This window comes from Leopardus geoffroyi, chromosome B1, assembly GCF_018350155.1.
Source record: "Leopardus geoffroyi isolate Oge1 chromosome B1, O.geoffroyi_Oge1_pat1.0, whole genome shotgun sequence".
Taxonomy (NCBI): Eukaryota; Metazoa; Chordata; class Mammalia; order Carnivora; family Felidae; genus Leopardus; species Leopardus geoffroyi.
In genome coordinates, this window is record NC_059327.1 from 72,929,942 (window position 1) to 72,949,170 (window position 19,229).

Here is a 19,229-nt window from a genome sequence, read left to right on the forward strand (position 1 = left end):
TGCATGGTTCCCCATTCTTCCAGCCCTGGGGAGAGTTGGAGTTGTAGAGCTGGAAATTCTCCTGATAGGATTGGTGTAAAGCTTTCTACAGAGGCCACGTCTGTGATCAGTGTTTGCACCGGGAGGCTGCTCCCTTCCCCAGCTCCAGCCCATCCCTACAGAATCCTCATTTCATCTGACCTTTCATGAAAGACCAGGCTGGTAAATAGATAGCTATCTTCTCTTTGCTTGATTACTTTATCAATCAACCACAACATTCTTCTGATTTGGTCATGCTAACCAATAAATATGTGATCTTTGCTATCTCTTGAAATAGACACCTACTACTCTATTAAGGACAGAAACACATATATAGGTGATAATATCCAAATCAAAGGCTGACGCCAGCTTTATCCTTTAAAAATCCCAGCCCAACTTTATGCAATCATAAAGAGAAATTTCAGAAATATTCTTCTTACAAAGTGAAAAATGTTATTTTTATGTTTCAAACACTCGCAAAAGTTTGGTCCCTCTCTATATCCTCTGCTGTAACCTTTCCTTTATTCTCAGTGTCTTAGATCTTCCCAGGACCTGGCAGGTAAAGTCTCCTGAAAGTCCCTTTCCTTCACTCTCCAGTTCTGGTTCTCATCCTCTTCCTAAGTTGCTCTTTTTTCAAGTAACAAATTTTAAATGTGTTGTATGGTTTAATTTTTATATGTTAGGTCAGTGTAATATGTGTGATTATGTTTGAAAAGTAAGCAAGTTGGGAAAATAGTTGAGAGTCAAGGCTCACCACTTCTTGTTCTTGGATTAAAATCAATTCTTATTGGTGATATCTGATAACCATGTGCCATCTATAAAGACTTCATCATGCTAGACTTGTTTTAGCTCGTGTGGATCAGGATCATACTGTTCAAGGGGGTGTGCTCAATATTTTGCTCTCCTTGGAGTTTTTAGTACAGTGTTTTATGTTTGTTTTCAATGGTTGAGATCTCTTGTCTCTAACATCCCTACTTCCAAAAGAATTTTCAGTTATTTTAATTCCTTTTAGTTGTGGTAAAATACACATTGCATAAAATTTACCATCTTAACCATTTTTAAGTGTACCTGGCAATGGCATGAAGTACACTCACTCACACAGTGCAACTGAATTCCAGAACTCTTTTCATCTTGCAAAACTCAAACTCTTTCTTTGAATTGTTTTTAATGTTTATTTTTGAGAGAGACACAATGTGAACAGGGGAGGAGCAGAGAGAGACAGAGGAAGACACAGAATCTGAAACAGGCTCCAAGCTGTCAGCACAGAGCCCATTGCGGGGCTCGAACTCACAAACCGTGAGATCATGACCTGACCAGAAGTCAGATGCTTAACTGACTGAACCACCCAGGTGTCCCAACAAAACTCAAACTCTTAAACAGTTAAATAATGACTCCTCATTCCCTTTTCTCTCCACTTCCTGAAAAACCACCTTTCTACTTTCTGTCTCTATGAATTTAATATACTCTATTATTATTATTATATATTACTTAGAATTAATATACTTACTAATTACTTAGTATACTTATATATATAATATATATACTTATATATATAATATATATACTTATATATATAATATATATACTTATATATATAATATATATACTTATATATATATACTTATATACTTAGTATACTTATATACTTATATACTTAATACTTATATTATTAAGTATATACTTATATACTTAGTATACTTATATACTTAATTACTTAGTATACTTATATACTAATATAATTACTTAGAATTAATATACTCTAGAGGTATACTCTAGATACCTCATATACGTGGCATATTACAGTATTTGTTTCTGTCTGGGTTATTTCACTTAGCGGAATGTTCTCAAGGTTTATTCACGTTATAGCATATGTCAGAACTTCCTCCCTTTTTAAGGCTCAATAATATTCCATTGTGTAGTCAAAAATCCTGAAACAGCAAAATTAAAAACATCTAATCAATAAAATAGTGTTTACTAAAAGCTTATTGTTTATGAAGGAACAGTTTGCAAACTAGGAGGTCTCAAATCAACAGTGGAATGAGGCTCCCAGGTATATTGTTATAAGACTTTATACAGTGAAAATGTCATGATTCACTACAATTATTCCTTTCTTTTTAATGATTGGTTATAGCATTAGAGTTATCCTAGTGATAGAAGGTTGGTTAAAACTCATTACTTCATGCCAATTTTTGTGAACAGCTTGAGTTTTCTTTATGGTTTTCAGAGGTATTTGTAAGAAGTGACCCAAGTTAAATGTTGCTTGTTTTGCAGAATAAGCTAAAATACGTTTCACTTATATGGCTCAAATGTCTGCGAGGGAGTTTTCAAGTTTGACCTTCATTTTGCATTTTCCTTTAACAGTATGTATATGGCACATTTTGTTTATCCATTCATCTATCAATGGTTGCTTAGACACTTGGGTTGCTTCCATTTCAGGTTGTTGTGAATACTGCTGCGATGAGCATGGGTGTACAAATAGCTCTTTGAGATCTCGCTTTCAGTTCTCTTGGGTATATACCCAGCAGGTGAATTGCTGGATCATATGGTTATTCTACCTTTAGTTTTTGGAGGAACTGCCATGCTGTTTCCAAAGGGGCCATTTAACACTCCGGCCAATGGTGCACAAACGCTGCAATTTCTCCACATCCTTGCTAACACTTCTTTTCTGTTTTTGTTTGTTTGTTTTATTTTTAAAAATATAGTAGCTATTCTAATGGGCATGAGATGGTATATCATTGTGGTTTTAATTTGCATTTCCCTAATTATCAGTGAGGTCGAGCATCTTTTCCTGTGCTTGTCGGCTATTTCTATATCGTCTTTAGAGAAAAGTCTGTTCAAGTGCTTTGCTCATTTTTAAATAGGATTGTTAATATTTTTCTTGTTGAGTTTTAAAAGTTCTTTATGTATTCTTGATATTAACCCTTTATTATATATATGATTCACAAATATTTTTTCCCATTCCACGGACAACCTTTTTATTCTGTTGATTGTGTCCTTTGACACACTAAGTTTTAAATTTTGATGTTGGGGTGCCTGGGTGGCTCAGTTGGTTAAGCGTCTGACTCCAGCACAGGTCATGATCTCACAGTCTGTGAGTTCGAGCCCTGTGTCGGGCTCTGTGCTGATAGCTCGGAGCCTGGAGCCTGCTTCAGATTCTGTGTCTCTCTCTCTCTCTGCCCCTCTCCTGCTCATGCTCCGTCTCTCTCTGTCTCAAAAATGAATAAAAACATTAAAAAAATAAATTTTGATATAATCCAATTTATCTATTTTCACTTTTGTTGCCTGTGTTTTTGGTGTCGCATCCAAGAAATCATCGCCAAATCCAATGTCAAGAAGATTTCCCTTCTCCTTTCTTCTGAAAGAGTAATAGTTTTAGTTCTTACATTCAAGTCTTTAATCCATTTTGAATTTAGTTTTGTAAATGGTATAAGATGAGGGTCCAATTTCATTCTTGTGCATTTGGATACCCAGTTTTCCTAACATCATTTGTGAAGAGACTATCTTTTCCCCTTTAATTGTTTTGACATCCTTGTTGAAAATCATTTGACCATGTATATGAGGGTTTATTTCTGGTCTCTATATACTATCTCATTGATGTATTTCTTATGCCAGTACCACATTGTTTTGATTCCTGCAGCTTTGTAGTAATTTTTGAAAATTAGGAAGTGCGAGACTTTCAACTCTGTTGTTCTTTTTCAAGATTGTTTGGCCATTGGGATTCCTTTAGATTCGGTATGAATCTTACGATGAATTTTTGTATTTCTGCAAAACAAAAAGTAAAAAACAAAACAAAACAAAAAAGCAAAGGAACATCACTGGGATTTGAAATATCTGGATCACCTTGGGTAGTATTGAAACCAGAGTTTTCATTAATGGTGGCACAAAAGTGATCTCTACTTCAGAATTGCTGTCCAGTTTATAAAGGAGAAAAGGAGAACAGCCAGGTCAATGAATTTTCCAGAGATATGAATATTAAAGAGCATTCACCCTGTGCCCTTGTGACTAGGAACTCGCCATGTTCACCAACAGGTTCATCTTTTTTCTCCCAGCCTGCCTTCCTCTTAACTAGATATAAACATTCCTATAGAAGTGCTTCCAATATTTTTACTGGTTAATTAATTGGCAGACATTCAAAAAGTGAAACGTTTGAAGCACCTGTGTGACTTTCAGTTCCAGAGAAAAAGGACTTTTATGATGATACCTGGCAAATAATAGGTCTATTATTAACATGAACTCCCTCTTTTGCTCCCTTCAGTCATAGGCCTTTAACTACCCCCAAAGAATTTTGCATTGTCCATTTGGCCTTTAATTTTTGCTTCTTCCCTTCAGGAGTGAGAACGTGAACCTTTTGTGACATGTCTACTTTTAAAATAAGTCATATGAAAATGTCTAATGACATTTTAGAAATTTGACAATAATTTTTTTCCCTTCCTTTAAGGGCCATTCATTCACCTGTTTTATTCACATAGATAAAACCTAATAAAGCACACATTATGAGTTTCAAAGTCATTTTGACATAATGAATATTATATATATATATACATATATATATATATATATATATAATATATCCATGAAATAATGGATAACCTTGCCCAACCCTTGAAAGAAAACAGCTTACTTTAATAGATTTTGCAGAGTATCCTAGCAACCACCCCTTAGTGAAATTTGTCAATTTCTCAAAGTGAATTTTCACTAAATCCATGAAAGAGACACTTCAATTTTAGTTTCATTTTTTTCTATATCGTTCCAGGAATTGGATCTTCTTTGATATCTTCACTATTGTGACCTCATTTAATGACCATTAAAAGCGTATTTGATGTTATCCTGCCCAGACTAGCTCCTTTAGTAGAAGTGGATTCTATCAAACCATAGATAGATAGAAAGATAGATAGATAAGGGAATATTTTTTAAATGTATAAGAAGCCTGAAACTTCATGCAAAAGTAGAATACGTGTTTGTGCTTTTTGGTTATACTTATGTATATGCAAAAATACAAGACAAACCTTCTTGATCCTAAGGAAATATTGACAAACACCGAGGCTTGGAAAGCACATTCATTCTTGCTAATCTTGATTTTCCTGGGTGATACGAAGGGGAGAAGATTGATTTGGTTGTGCTTTCAGATATTAGTTATTCCCAAATTAATGACTTTTTTTTTTAATCTGATGCAAATCCAAATAAAAATTTCTCCCAGGTGTTTGGACAAGTCAAGCATGAAATAACAAGAACTGAGCACACATTCTGCAAGTAGGATTCAGAGCTGAACAGGCTATGAAAATTAAACAGCGTTAACAATGCAGCTCTGAATAACCGGGGAATAATGCCTGCATAGAAAATTTATACGTGTGAGCAAGACTTATTTTCGTCTTTCTGCTATCTTGAAAAGCAATATGAAATTGTTGTGTGCATTGGTCTTTGGGGATTTAGAATTCATGCATTGTTGACAAGATAGTCACTTAGTGTTTGCCTATGTCTCTCTGCGGATGTGTGTGTAAGGTCATGCATGTAGAAAGGCAGAAAATTATTTTAATTAGCATTATGAAAATTTAGTTACAGGGAGAGAATTTTCATGATCTAGCAGGCTTGCTAATAGTGCTTCCTTAATGTATTCTGGTGAAATAAGCATTTAGAATTCAATATTTATAATGATAGGCTTCTTCTGGCAAAGTGCCCATTAGCAGAGTTGGAATTTAAAGAAAATACTTTTTCTTTTAAAATTTTTAGGTATTCAATAAATGTTTGTTGCTTTCACCACACCACATATTCTTTATAAAATTTTTAAGTGTAATCTGATTTATTCATTTATTTATTTATTTATTTATTAATAAGTAGGCTTCATGCCCAGGTTGGAGCCCAATGCAGGCTTAAACTCAAGACCCTGAGATCAAGACCTCAGCTGAGATCAAGGGTCAAATGCTTAATTAACTGACCCACCCAGGTACCTCCTATCTGAATTATTTAAAACTGTATTCTTAGAGTCACCTTTGAGCTGTTTTGACATTACTTTGGCTTTTTACATCTTTTTGTTAATTTTTCATCCATTTTTAACTTGTTTAAACATTATTCTTTCTTTTTTTAATGTTTATTTATTTATTTTGAGAGAGTGCGTGCACATGGGGGTACATGCAGGGGAGAGGCAGAGAGAGAGAGAATCCCAAATAGGCTTAGCCCAATGAGCCTGATCTCAGGTCCATGAGATCCTGACCTGAGCCGAAATCAAGAGTTCAATGCTTAACCGACTGAGCCACCCAAGTGTCACTAAAGATTATTATTTCTTAAACTTTAAAAAAAATTTCTTTTAATTTTTTTAATGTTTATTTATTTTTGACAGAGAGAGAGAGAGAGCATGAGTCGGGGAGGGGCAGAGAGAGAGGGAGACACAGAATCTGAAAGAGGCTCCAGGCTCTGAGCTGTCAGCACAGAGCCCGACGTGGGGCTTGAACTCACGGACAGTGAGATCATGCCCTGAGCTGAAGTTGGACGCTCAACCGATTGAGCCACCCAGGTGCCCCGATTATTTCTTAAACTTTTGATCCTTTGCACATTGAATCTTGCTTTCTTTGTTCTCTTTTGCCTTTGGTTTCCTAGAGGGAATGGAGTTATTATTAGTTTCGGGTGCATCGCTGAGACAGCAACAAGGATCTGTAGGCACAGATCTACAGTGGCAGGAAATGACCACACCTTGTAGGTGGAACGTGTTGAAACCCATCCACTTCCCAGTGTGGTCCTTTTCTTTTGGCTTCTTTCATGCCCACCTCCTTCAGTGTTCATTCTGCCAATAATCTTAGGCTGATTTAAGGATCCCACAGGCTGAGATGGCTTTTCAGGACAAAGCACATAGAAACAGCACACTTGAATTCCTATTACCTTAGGCAGGCTCAGTTCATGCATCACAGAGTAGCAACTATTTATTGAGTAACCATTGTATGCTGATTACATGCCATACATTTGCTGTAGATCGGCTATTTGGAACTCGGGAAGCATTTTCCCCCAAAAATATTGGCATTCCTGTATTTAAGTTCCCAGGTTTGTGAGCAAAAGCAGATTAAGTAATTGTTTAATTACTCCTCCCCATCTCTTTGATTAAAAACAAACAAAAAAAAATTCTGGTATATTGAATTCCTTTCTACATACAATTGTATTAATCTCAAGGAGTTAAGTTCTTATGTAGGTTAGTTTTAAGCCACTCCTTGTAAGTTTAAGTGAGATAACTAAAGGCAGAAATAGAGATGGCAAAAACCAGGGCAGACTGTGAACTTCAGCCTCAGAAGCCTCCTCTTGGGACAAACATGAGGAGGATTGGTGGGGCCAGGGAGGAGGTGGGGGGGGGGTGAGGTCGGGGAGGCGGATATCTAGCCTGAGGGACTGAGGGAAACAGAGGCAGAGATGGGCCCAAACAACTGCTGACTGAACATTTCAGAAATATGTTGATTATTTTTGATAGGAAAACACAGAAATCAATGCCTTTCAGTATGCATTTTACCCTTCATAAAGCTAGACAAATTTATGAACAGTTCCCTAAAATGGGCTAGGTACCAGGTCCCTAAAAGAGGCCAAGGGATGTCGAGTGGAAATTAATCGTATAATTACTAATGGACTTAAATTAAACCTTCAGTTTGCTAGCATAATTTGTTCCAGAAACATGCTTGTAATCCAAAGCACTTGTATATCAAAACAAATCTCAAGAACCATTGACTCAGTTGTGATCATGTGACATTGGGCATCCCGTACTACTCATACTGCCAGACATTGCTCATTTATCAAGTTAAAATGTATTAGAAATGTTTGTCCCTCTTTCAGAACCCTCGCAGAACAAGGGACTTGCAGTCCAAGGTTTTACTGTACTCTCATCTTGATGACGTCACGCAGTTTTTCCTTAATGTCTACAATTTCTCAATCTCCCCATCTATCACCCCAGGGATTGTGGGCATCCAGCCAGGGAAGCCGAGAAATGAACATGGAAAGCAATGAAAAATATCATAGTGATGTTGCAATACCCTTAATTAAAAGAGAAGAGCATTAAACTATGTCGAAAACAAAAGTGTGTTGTTTTGAATGCTGGTGCTTAAAGAGAGGGCAGTCTAATTAGGGGAGGATAAAGAGATCCTTTATCTAATTAGGGGAAGATGGCACTTGTGGCTACTTTCAAAGGTTTTTGCAATTGGTGGCATTGATTCTTTTCGAACCTGTGTCTTTTCAATATTTTCACAGTTGCCCTTTTTGTCCCCCCAAGCTTTGGTTCCACTAACAAATGGAACAAAAAAGGTATCAGGAAGTATAATAAAAGAAAGGTAGATTCCTGAGATAAACTTGCAGACAGTGGGAAAAGGAAGAGAAAGGACTGAAGCGGATATTGAGGGGGAAGATTTCTCAGAGCAGAACTGAGAGGCTAAGAGGAGAGACAGAGAACAGGAGAGACAGGGGTGAGCAAAGGAGAAAGAGAAAAGAGCAGAGTGGGGGAGGGGAGGGAGACAGACAGGGAGTGGGGGAGGAATGGAGGCATAAAATGCAGGCAGGAGACTGTGCAGATCTTATGGCGACAATCTCTCGTTCCATGGTGCGGAGGAACTTTGATCTCCCAGTTCTTTAAGCTGGGGGCAGAGTGGGGCTGTGGATCTGGAAGCTTGTTTGAAGTCAGAGAAGCCTGAAATCTTCAAGCTTAAGGCCCTTGTTCTTAACGCTGGCTCTCCTTAAAGTCACCCGGGGGGAGCTTTTAAAACTGCATTGACCTGCCTCATCTCCCAGAGATAGGCTCCCATTGGGAGCTTTTAAAACTTCATTAACCTGACTCATCTCCCAGAGATAGGCTCCCATTGGCCTGGGGAGAGGCTGGGTATTTTAAGAAGCTCACGTGGAGGCTGCAGTGTGCAGCCGGGCTTGAGAACCTCGGGATAGGTCTGGAGAGGACACAGGGCAGCATGCAACTGGCTACCTGTGTTTGCAGGATGCTGTTTGTAGGCCAGTTATCCTTCGGAGCTTGTTTGCATCTAAGCACCTGCTTTGTACTAGTCCCTTTGAGGAAGAGGTCTCCCAGGATGTTCTGACATCTTCTAAGGCCTTTGGGCCCCTCAAGAGTCATAGGTAACCTGGAAAAATATGGCATCCTGTATAATTATCAAATAGCTTCTTTCAATTACATCATTTCTACACCATAAAATCTTCCTTTGTAAAATCAAAATCCCTATTCACCCTTTGGTGAACACTGTTGCTCAGATACATGAAAAGGGAGGAAGACCTTTAGCTTCAGACTCGTGGGGCACCTAAGTGACTCAGTCAGTTAAGCATCCACCTCTTGATTTGGGCTCAGGTCATGATCTCAGGGTTCCTGAATTCGACCCCCACGTGGGGCTCTGCACTGACAATGCTGAGCCTGCTTGGGTTTCTCTCTCTCTCTCTCTTTCTTTCTCTATCCCTCCCCAACTCATGTGTGAGCTCTCTCTCTCCAGAATAAGTAAATAAAAAAAAGACTTTATAGCTTCAGACTGTCATTTAATGCTGTCAAACTTCTCAAACAACACAGAATTCTGTCGCTGGGTAAAAAAAAAAAAAAAATTACTGCTTATGGATTTTTAAAGCAGGGGCCAAGGCATTTGAAAGAAAAGGTTCTTAGTAGCTAAGCTATTATCATATCATTCTTGTTTAATAGCTACTCTTTAATGAGCACCTATTATGCACCAGGTATTGTATTAGTTCAATTATATAAGGAATCTCATTTCATCACACATTTCTCTTTTTGGGATTCAAATATTGTTGAGAGTGACTATAAAAGTCAGTCTGAAGACTTAAAAAATGTTTTTTTTCACCTGCCCTGAGAAATCACTGTGGTATAATCGACTCTTCGCATAGATCTTAGAAGCCTGGGAGACCATACTCATTTCTCCAAGTTGTGCTTTCTTCATTTATTAAATGATGTGTTCAGACTGGCCGATTTTATAAATTTATGGAAACAGCATAATTTACAGAGCTGTTGAATCACCATGTTGTACACCTGAGGCAAATGTAACATTGTGTGTCATCTAGACTTAAGTAGAAAAAAAAAACACATAAAGATAAATTATGAAAATCATGCTAACAAGTAGTCAGATAAAACTGTGAGCCACTGAGTGCAGACTAATATATTTCTGGTGGATGGTGCTTTCGAATTTCCGTTTCCATTAGAAGCGTTATTATTTTTGATTCTCACTCACAGCTCCCTTGGGAGGGACCCAGGATGTATATCACCTCCGCATCCCTGGGAAAAGGTCTGGGAATGTTATTCTTTCTTAAGAAAGTCTGCAGAAAGAGCAGCCAGTTTTTGTTTTCTTTCTTGCAGTGCAAAGCAGTGGGAAAAGTAAATGAAAGGTTGTCTGATTGCTAAAACAAATATACAAAGACATGAAAAAGCTCGACTTTGTCACTGTGCATTGCAAACATTTCACAAATTTTAATTTTACTAAAGAAGAAAATCATGTGAATTGTTTCTCTCTAAAATACTCTACTTGAAAAGGCAATTCGGTCTCCTAGCAACCAACACTTCTCCAAATGAGAAAAATGTCTGGAGGAAGAGAGAAACTACAATTACACACAATGAATAGAGTAGAATTCTCATGGGCTTGGAAGGGTATCTTAGCCCATTTCCATTCTCCCGGTGTCAGCTTCTGGGATCCTTAGAGGCTGCAAACAGGGTCACCACCAAGGTCAAATGTAGTGTCCTACCTTATGCCTATTCCCGGTGTGGGGGCCTCTTCCTTTCCCAGCCTCTTGGAGCTTTGCCCTTTCTGTGAGAGAGGCATTTTTATAAGCAAGTCTTGGAAATCTTTGAAAGTGGCCCAGTCCAGACCGGTAACCACTAGCCTCCTATGGTTACTTAATTTTAAATTGTAATTAATTTAAATGAAATGAAATGAAAAGTCAGTTTCTCATTCACACGTGTTCTATTTCAAGGGCTCCACAGCCACATGTGGTAATGGCTACCATATTGGAAAGCTCGAACTTAGAACATTTTCCCCATTGCAGGGTTCAGGGCCCTTCTGCAGAGTGCCAGCATGAAGGCTGCGGATGGAGAAACTTCAGTTAGGAATGGCTGGGTTGGGTAAGGAGACCTGAGATTGCTTCCCTGTGCTTTACCTCCATTTTTAGATTTTTCTCACCATACTTCTATATAAGATACTGGTGCTTTTCTGTAGCTGGAAAAGTAATTTTGATAACTGCTAAGTTATGTTATGAACGTAACTAAGGGTTACCGACATGGAGACCGTGAAAGGACGAGTACTTTTTTTGCAATCAAGAAATTGACGTTTTCTACAGATTTAAATCTAAAAGTTTATAGCAGCAGTAGGAAGAGCAGGCCACAAGTAACACACTTCACCTCAGGATAACTCAATACAGGATAGTCTGAGAACCTCACAAGTGATTCTTTTTGGTTCCTATTTTGGGATCCTGCTATTTGGCCAGTGTGTGAGGTAATGCAGACGTTCATGCTTGGGAATGAACAAGGATTTCAAGACAAATGGGTTTTTCTTTCTCTTGGATTTCCTCATCTTCTCTTTTTCTTTTTCCTCCTTATACACAACCTTAATCCGCTTTTTTGGTGCCACATCCGATGAAACAATTTAAAGCCTTAGGAGAGAAGATGAAGCGGGGGGGGGGGGGGGGGAGCAGCGATCTTGTATTCTGATTCTATCTGCTCTGACACCTGAGGATATTGGACATCAAGACTGATCGGTGAAATACCTAGCACTGGCCACCTCAAGCACAAATCCCCCAACCTGAGCCTTAACTCCCACATGGCCAGGGTGGGGGGATGCCCACCACAGCCAATATGTGCATGTCCAAAATGGACGCTCCCTGTTTTGACAACACTGTTCATGTTGCATGGAGAGGCTTCTGCTCATGCTGTAATGGGTAACACCTGAATCTCTATGTCATTCATTGGTCAAAGAGACTTTTCACGTGGAAGTTTTCATTTTCATTCCAGGGCTTTCATGATGAAGCCCACACTTACAAAAATTTGTGCTACCAAAAATCAGTTCGAGGTTGATCTTTCCTTTTCTATACAATTGCAAATTCTTTCTGCAAAAAAAAAAAATACTCTTTCACATATAAATCTCTAGAAATCTTTTAATTTGAGAAAGTGTATGTCAGACTGAGAAATGAAATAGTAGAAGGAAAACCAAGAAATCTCTGGAACTCTGACCTAGTATATATGAGGTGTGGATTATTAAGAAATGGCAAAACGTAAGGACTCTGAGTTTATGTGCCCAAAAGACACTGGCCACGACATGATTGAACAGCATTGCCAACAGGGAGGGTATTTATGGACCTGCTCAGCAAATGATACAGCACCCGTATTTCTGCCCACGGTGAACCAAATGTATATTAGAATTCAAGCAAGAATCGATTCATAGCACTAGTGGAGGTTTAAAACACTCCTCTCTTTCCACGTGGCTGCAACACTCAGGGAGGAGACCATGGCAGAGAGTAAACAGAAGCACAGACCTGGTTGAGAGACTGAAAGTTGTAGGTTCATGATTTTGCTTCCTTAATATCCAGAGCTGGAAGCCAGAAATCCAGAGCAGAGTGAAAGGAAGGAGAAAAATCATCTCCCTGGAAATCAACTGACAAATAGTGATCAAAGAAGAAGAATGATAAACAGTCTTCAAATAAGACTCAGTTTGGTAACTATTTTTATGCGAATCAACTTAGTCCTCACATGCAGATTTCTGCCTAGTAGTAGAAAAAAGTAATCTTGACATTCCAACAAAACTCAATCACTTCTGGTTTGAAATATAGTCAGGTCAGGATTTAAACTCATTCAAGTAGAATTTTTCTGGGCCCTCCTGCTTCACACACACACACACACACACACACACACACACACACGCACACACACACACGTATGCAGCTTCCCTCCCATACTGGAGCTCTGGGACACAGCTCTTTTTCTCTCTTGTGGCTCAAATTGTCTCAGGGTCCTTTGCGAAGCTGTTGTCTCCTACAGCTCTAAAGAGGACCTGAGGAATGGGCCCCCTGTGCTTTTGGGTACCTAAATATATTTGGGGCTTTAGTACTGCTTCTTTCTGGGATTGAGATGCTGATGACAAGGTATGGGGTGTGGTGGGGACACAGAGCAGCCATTTTGTTGCTTTTTCTCATCTTTGCAACCCTTTTCCCTCCAGTGCAGAGAGGGCTGCCCTCCCATTTCTGTGCAGAGGGAAACCGTGCACAACATTGTACAGGCCGCCTTTCAGTGTGGTTTACAGAGTGACCTCAATGTCCCCAGCGCTCCACTCTCTGGGCCTTTGAAAACACAAATCCTTGTCTCTCTTAACAAAGCCAGACTCTTGCAAACGAATGCATGGCTTTCTAGTTTGTTATTCCCGTAATAGATTTACAAGAATTAATTTAGCACTTTAATGGCGTCTTGTTCTAGGTCTTACCCAGCCTCCTCCCAGAAACAGTGAATGCCATTGATTGAAATGGAAGCTTTGAGGAATCACTGGGAATGAACACTGTAAGTCAGTTGCTAGGTCACATGTAAGGCTGTAATGATGATGACGGTGATATCCATCACACGTTGAGCTTTTGTCACTTGCCAGGCACTGTTATGATACATTTCTTTGCCTGTCTCACGTAGTCCTCAGATCTATTCTGTGAAGTAGGCACTATCCCCATCCTACTCTACTGATGAGGAAGCTGAGTCTTAGGAAAGCCTGGGAAAGTTGACCAGGTGGTCCAGCTGGGAACCAGAGGAGAGGATGTGAACCCCTACCATCTGACTCTGGGGCCCTTACCCAGAACCACCACACTCTTCTTCCTCCCTGAGTGTCGTGAGTATCTCCCAGACTAGGGACAACTTAAAATGTTATTTAAACATTTTTTAAAATTATTAAAGCATTTTCTTAAAAAAATTTTTTTAATGTTTATTTATTTTTGAGAGAGAGAGAGAGAGCACAGGGGAGAGGCAGAGAGAGAGGGAGACACAGAATCCGAAGCGGGCTCCAGGCTCTGAGCTGTCAGCAAAGGGCCCAACGTGGGGCTCGAACCCATGAGCTGTGAGATCATGACCTAAGCTGAAGTAGGGCACTTAACCGACTGAACCACCCAGGTGCCCCTTAAAGCATTTTCATCACGTGGTGTTAACTATGCACTCTTTCATAATTTGAAAGAAAAGATAACTTCCTAGCTAAGACTGTATTAGAGCAATTAAGAAGAGAAAGCCACTTGGGGCACCTGGGTGGCTTAGTCAGTTCATCCTCTGACTTTGGCTCAGGTCATGATCCTGGTTTGAGCCCCGTGTGGGGCTCTGTGCTGACAGCCTGGAACCTGCTTCAGATTCTGCTTCTTCGTCTATCTCTACCTCTCTGCTCCGCCCCCCCCACCTCTCTCTCTCTCTCTCAAAAATATACATATATATATACATATATATATATAGAGAGAGAGAGAGAGAAAGCTACTCAATTTTTTGGAGTTACATTACCCTAATATGAAAAAAGAACCAGATGAAGATAGTCTAAAAATGAAGCTTCTTAAAAAAAAAAACTTTTTTTTTTTTAATGTTTATTTACTTTTGAAAGAGAGAAGGAGAGAGAGACAGAATCCGAAGCAGGCTCTAGACTCTGAGCTGTCAGCACAGAGCCTGACGTGGGGCTTGAACCCACAAACTACCGAGATCATGACTTGAACTGAAGTTGGACGCTTAACCAACTGAACCACCCAGGAGCCCCTAGAAATGAAACTTTTAAATATTTTTTAAGTGTTTATTTGTTTTGAGAGAGAGAGAGAGAGAGAGAGAGAGAGAGAGAGAGAGAGAGAATGCATGCATACAAGCAGGGGACAAGCAGAAAGAGAGGGAGAGAGAACCCCATGAGCAAGTTGTGTTGAATTCCAGGAATTCCAAGCGCTGGAGCCAGAGCCAGAGCCAGAGCCAGATGCAGGGCTCAAACTCACGAACTGTGATATCATGACCCGAACTGAAATCAAGAGTCGGACACCTAACAAACTGAGCCACCAAGATGCCCCTAAAAAGAAACTTTTAATATGAGATAATATTAGAAATAATATATGTATTTCTACCACTGATTCCTGATACAGAATTCCAAAAACCCTTGTTATTTCTCAAGGGTTTTGCTCCAAGATGCACTAGGAGCATCTTTTGTGTTAATGTGGTGACCCCTGGATGGCTCCTGGATGGCTTCTGGTCACCAGAAAGACCAAGCCATGATTAGAAACTTGGAACTTTCAACAACCCACCCCCCTTCTCCGGAGAGGATAGAGAGACTGGAAGTGGAGTTAATGGTCCATTATGACTATGTGATAAAGCTTCCATAAAAATCCCAAAATACAGGGTTCTGAGAGCTTTCAGGTGGGCGTACACATCTATACCCCTAGAGGAAGATGCACTTCAACTCCACAGGGACAGAAGCTCCCGTGCTTGGGACTCTCCCAGACCCTACTCTCTCTTCATCTGGCTGTTCATCTGTATCCTGTATCACATGCTTTAATAAACTGGTAAACATAGATAACTGTTTCCCTGAGTTCTGTGAGCCGCTCTGGCAAATTAACTGAACCCAAAGAAAGTGTCCTGAGAACCTCCGATTTATAGCCAGTTGGTCAGAAGCACAGATGACAACCTGGACCTGTGATCAGCATCTGAAGTGAGGAGGGGACAGTCTTGTGGGACTTAACTTGTGGGATCTGACGCCATCTCCAGGTAGCGTCAGAATGAGCTAAATTGTAGCTAAATGAGCTAAATTGTAGCATCCCACTGCTGGGATGCTAGAGAATTGTTTGTTGTTGGTGGAAAACCCCCACCCGTTTGGTGACCAGGAGTGAGTGTTTTGTATGAGTAATACAAAGACAACTATGGGTTTTGGGGCGCCTGGGGGGCTCTGTTGATTAAGGATCCAACTTGGGCTCAGGTCATGATCTCACAGTTCATGGGCTCTGTGCTCACAGCTAGGAGCCTGGAGCATGCTTTGGATTCTGTGTCTCCCTCTCTCTTTGCCCCTTCCTCACTCACACTCTGTCTCTCTCAAAAAATAATACATAAACGTCAAAAAATTTGAGAGAAAAAAAGAGAGAACTGTGGGCTTTTCCAGTACAGTTCATTCTAATGATCTAGAGGCCATATTTGACCTGCACATATGTGCTTGCCTGAGCCTGCAATACGTCTAAAGGTGTTTGTATTATTAACAGGGATATGCGCTACTGGTTTCTTCCATTCCCTACTATCTTACACTCGACCGATTCACACACTGATATTATTTGCTGGTTCCTGAAAATATTTGAGTTGCCACTAAAACCACTCATGAGTGTAGATATTTACTCATAAATACAATTCATTAGCTCTTTTTAATTTGCAGCTCTATCTCCTGCAGTGTGTGATCTGTAGCTCTCTTCAATTTTATTCACCACACATTCTGAATCCTGCTCATGAGAAGATGTCACCAAGGGCCACTAGAGAGTTCGCCTGTCAATCACTAGCACTCACATCTCCAAGTTTGTGTTCTCTAATTGTGAAAGAAGACTCTTCTACATATTAGGGGTGAAATCGTGAGCTATCAGGATCGTCGTAATTGCGGAGATTTGTAGATACCTTGGTAGGTACAAGCAAGTACAAAATAATCACCTATCATAGTCAAGTAAGACTTCATCTAGAATCTCTTAAGAGACAGGTCTACTAGGAATCAACACATTGAAAGCGACAAGAACTGGCCCCAGGAGACAAGAAAATATGTGGAAATAAAAAGTGAGAGCTTAGAAAATTCAGTCTGGGATGTTTGTTTATTTGTTTATTGAGGTATAATTGACGTATAACATTATATTGGTTTCAGGTATGCAAAATAATGATTTGCTATTTATACACTGCAAATGATCACCATGATAATTCCAGTTACCCTCTGTCCCCAAAGTTACAGGAAATGTTGTTCTTGTGATGAGGACTTTTAAGATTTACTCTCTTAGGAACTTTTCAATATACAATATTACTGACTTTGTTCTCCATGCTCTACACTACGTCCCCACAGCTTATTTATTTCGTACTTGGAAGTTTGTACCTCTTGACCCCTTTCCCCCATTTTGTTCATCCCCCAACCTCCCTCTCCTCTGGTAACCACCAAGCTGTTCTTTCAATCTATGCATTTTGTTTTGTTTGTCAATTTGTTTTGTTTTTCAGATTCCACATATAAGTGAAATCATATGGTATTTGTCTTTCTCTGTCTCACTTATTTCACTTAGCATAATACCCTCAAGGTCCATCCATGTTGTTGCAAATGGCAGTATTTCATTCTTTTTTTAATGACTAAGTAGTATTCCATTGTGTATATAAACTACATCATTTTTATCCATTGACCCATTGATGGCCACGTCATGATTTCAGGGTTCGTGGGTTTGAGCCCCACGTCAGGCTTTGTGCTGACAGCTCGGAGCCTGGAGCGTGCTTCGAATTCTGTGTCTCCCTCTCTCTCTCTCTGCCCCTCCCCTGCTCACACTCTGTCTCTGTCTCTCAAAAATAAATAAACGTTAAAAAAATTATAAGTATTTAATTTATCATATAAATGCCAAAAATATATTCAAAATAGAAAAGGGTATTTCATGTGAAATCCAGCCAGCAATATTATCTGGAAGATTTACCCCATCTTTTGACATTATTTGGTCGGATAAATTATTAATCTGCATATCACAGTTTTGCAAAAGACTTTTAAAAAATAAGACAAAATGTCTTTCTACCCACATGGTCTCTGCAAACTGTCTGCTTTGTGGGAGATTTGTAAATGTGAAAATGGATGTGCAAGAGAGAATCTGATGTGTTGGAATGAAGTGCCTTTCTTGGAGTTTTAGAGAGACAACTGTACCCAACACACAGGGGTAACTACTACAGAGACCACTGGCTTGTGCTTTGTGCATGACCAATAGCATTTCCCAAGTGATGGTGCCAGATTTCCTACAGGTAAACTAGAAAACTTCAGCATTCTAGTGAAAAGGTGTTATATTATGGTTGTGCGTTTGCTGGGGCCGGGAAAGCAGCCCTATGGTGGTGCTTTATTTTATTTTTTTTTTATTTTTTTTTTCAACGTTTATTTATTTTTGGGACAGAGAGAGACAGAGCATGAACGGGGGAGGGACAGAGAGAGAGGGAGACACAGAATCGGAAACAGGCTCCAGGCTCTGAGCCATCAGCCCAGAGCCCGACGCGGGGCTCGAACTCACGGACCGCGAGATCGTGACCTGGCTGAAGTCGGACGCTTAACCGACTGCGCCACCCAGGCGCCCCGGTGGTGCTTTATTATACTGTGCTGACGTCAGACAGTTGGACTTGTCAAATCCATTTTACAGACTCCAGACCATATCTCCTCTATGCTCACATAAAGAGATACTTCCAGGAAATACTTTCCCATCAGTTGGCAGAAAATGATAACTCTGAGATCTGAATAATGTTAATTAACTGCATATTAACAGCATATGAGGGAGAGAACTATAGTTACCATGTCTAGTCTGCTGTTAGTGTCTGATCAAGGATGTAGAAGTGGCTGCTTTTCAGTACAAAACCGAAACATGGAAATAAAAGAAGGCAGAGAACGGAGAGTAGATCCTGGGAGGCTCTAGGTGTCATTGAAATTAAAAGGCTGTTTGTCACCCAAGTATCTCATGATCTATTTCAGGGCATAAGAATATCTTTTATTATACACAAAGCAACTCAGCTAGGGTTTGATGCCTACTAAGATGACAATTTAACCTCAAAAATTACTCCTACCTCTATATTATTAATGTTTTTGTTTGTTATTTTGTAGCAAGGAGGTTGTTTGGAAGTTCTTTGGAAAAATAAATGTGGTGTATAGTTAAAAAAATCAAAGGCTGTTTGGAAGTTTTTTCAATATCTCATATTACGTGACTTTAAATATTTATGAAAATATTTGAGGGATGCCTGGGTGGCTTAGTTGGTTGAGCATCTGACTCTTGGTTTCAGCTCAGGTCATGATCCCAAGGTCATGGGATCGAGCACTGCAACTGGCTCAGCACTGAGCATTGAGCCTGATTAAGATTCTCTCTCTCTCTCTCTCTCTCTCTCTCTCCTTCTGCCCCTGTCTACTACTCGCTTGTGCACATGCACTCTCTCTCTAAAATTAAAAAAAAAAAAAAAGAAGAAGAAGAAGAAAATATCTGAAAGTCTGCTTTGTGTGTATATAAAAATGTGATTAGTTACATAGTTTGCCACTCAGGGGGTTAAG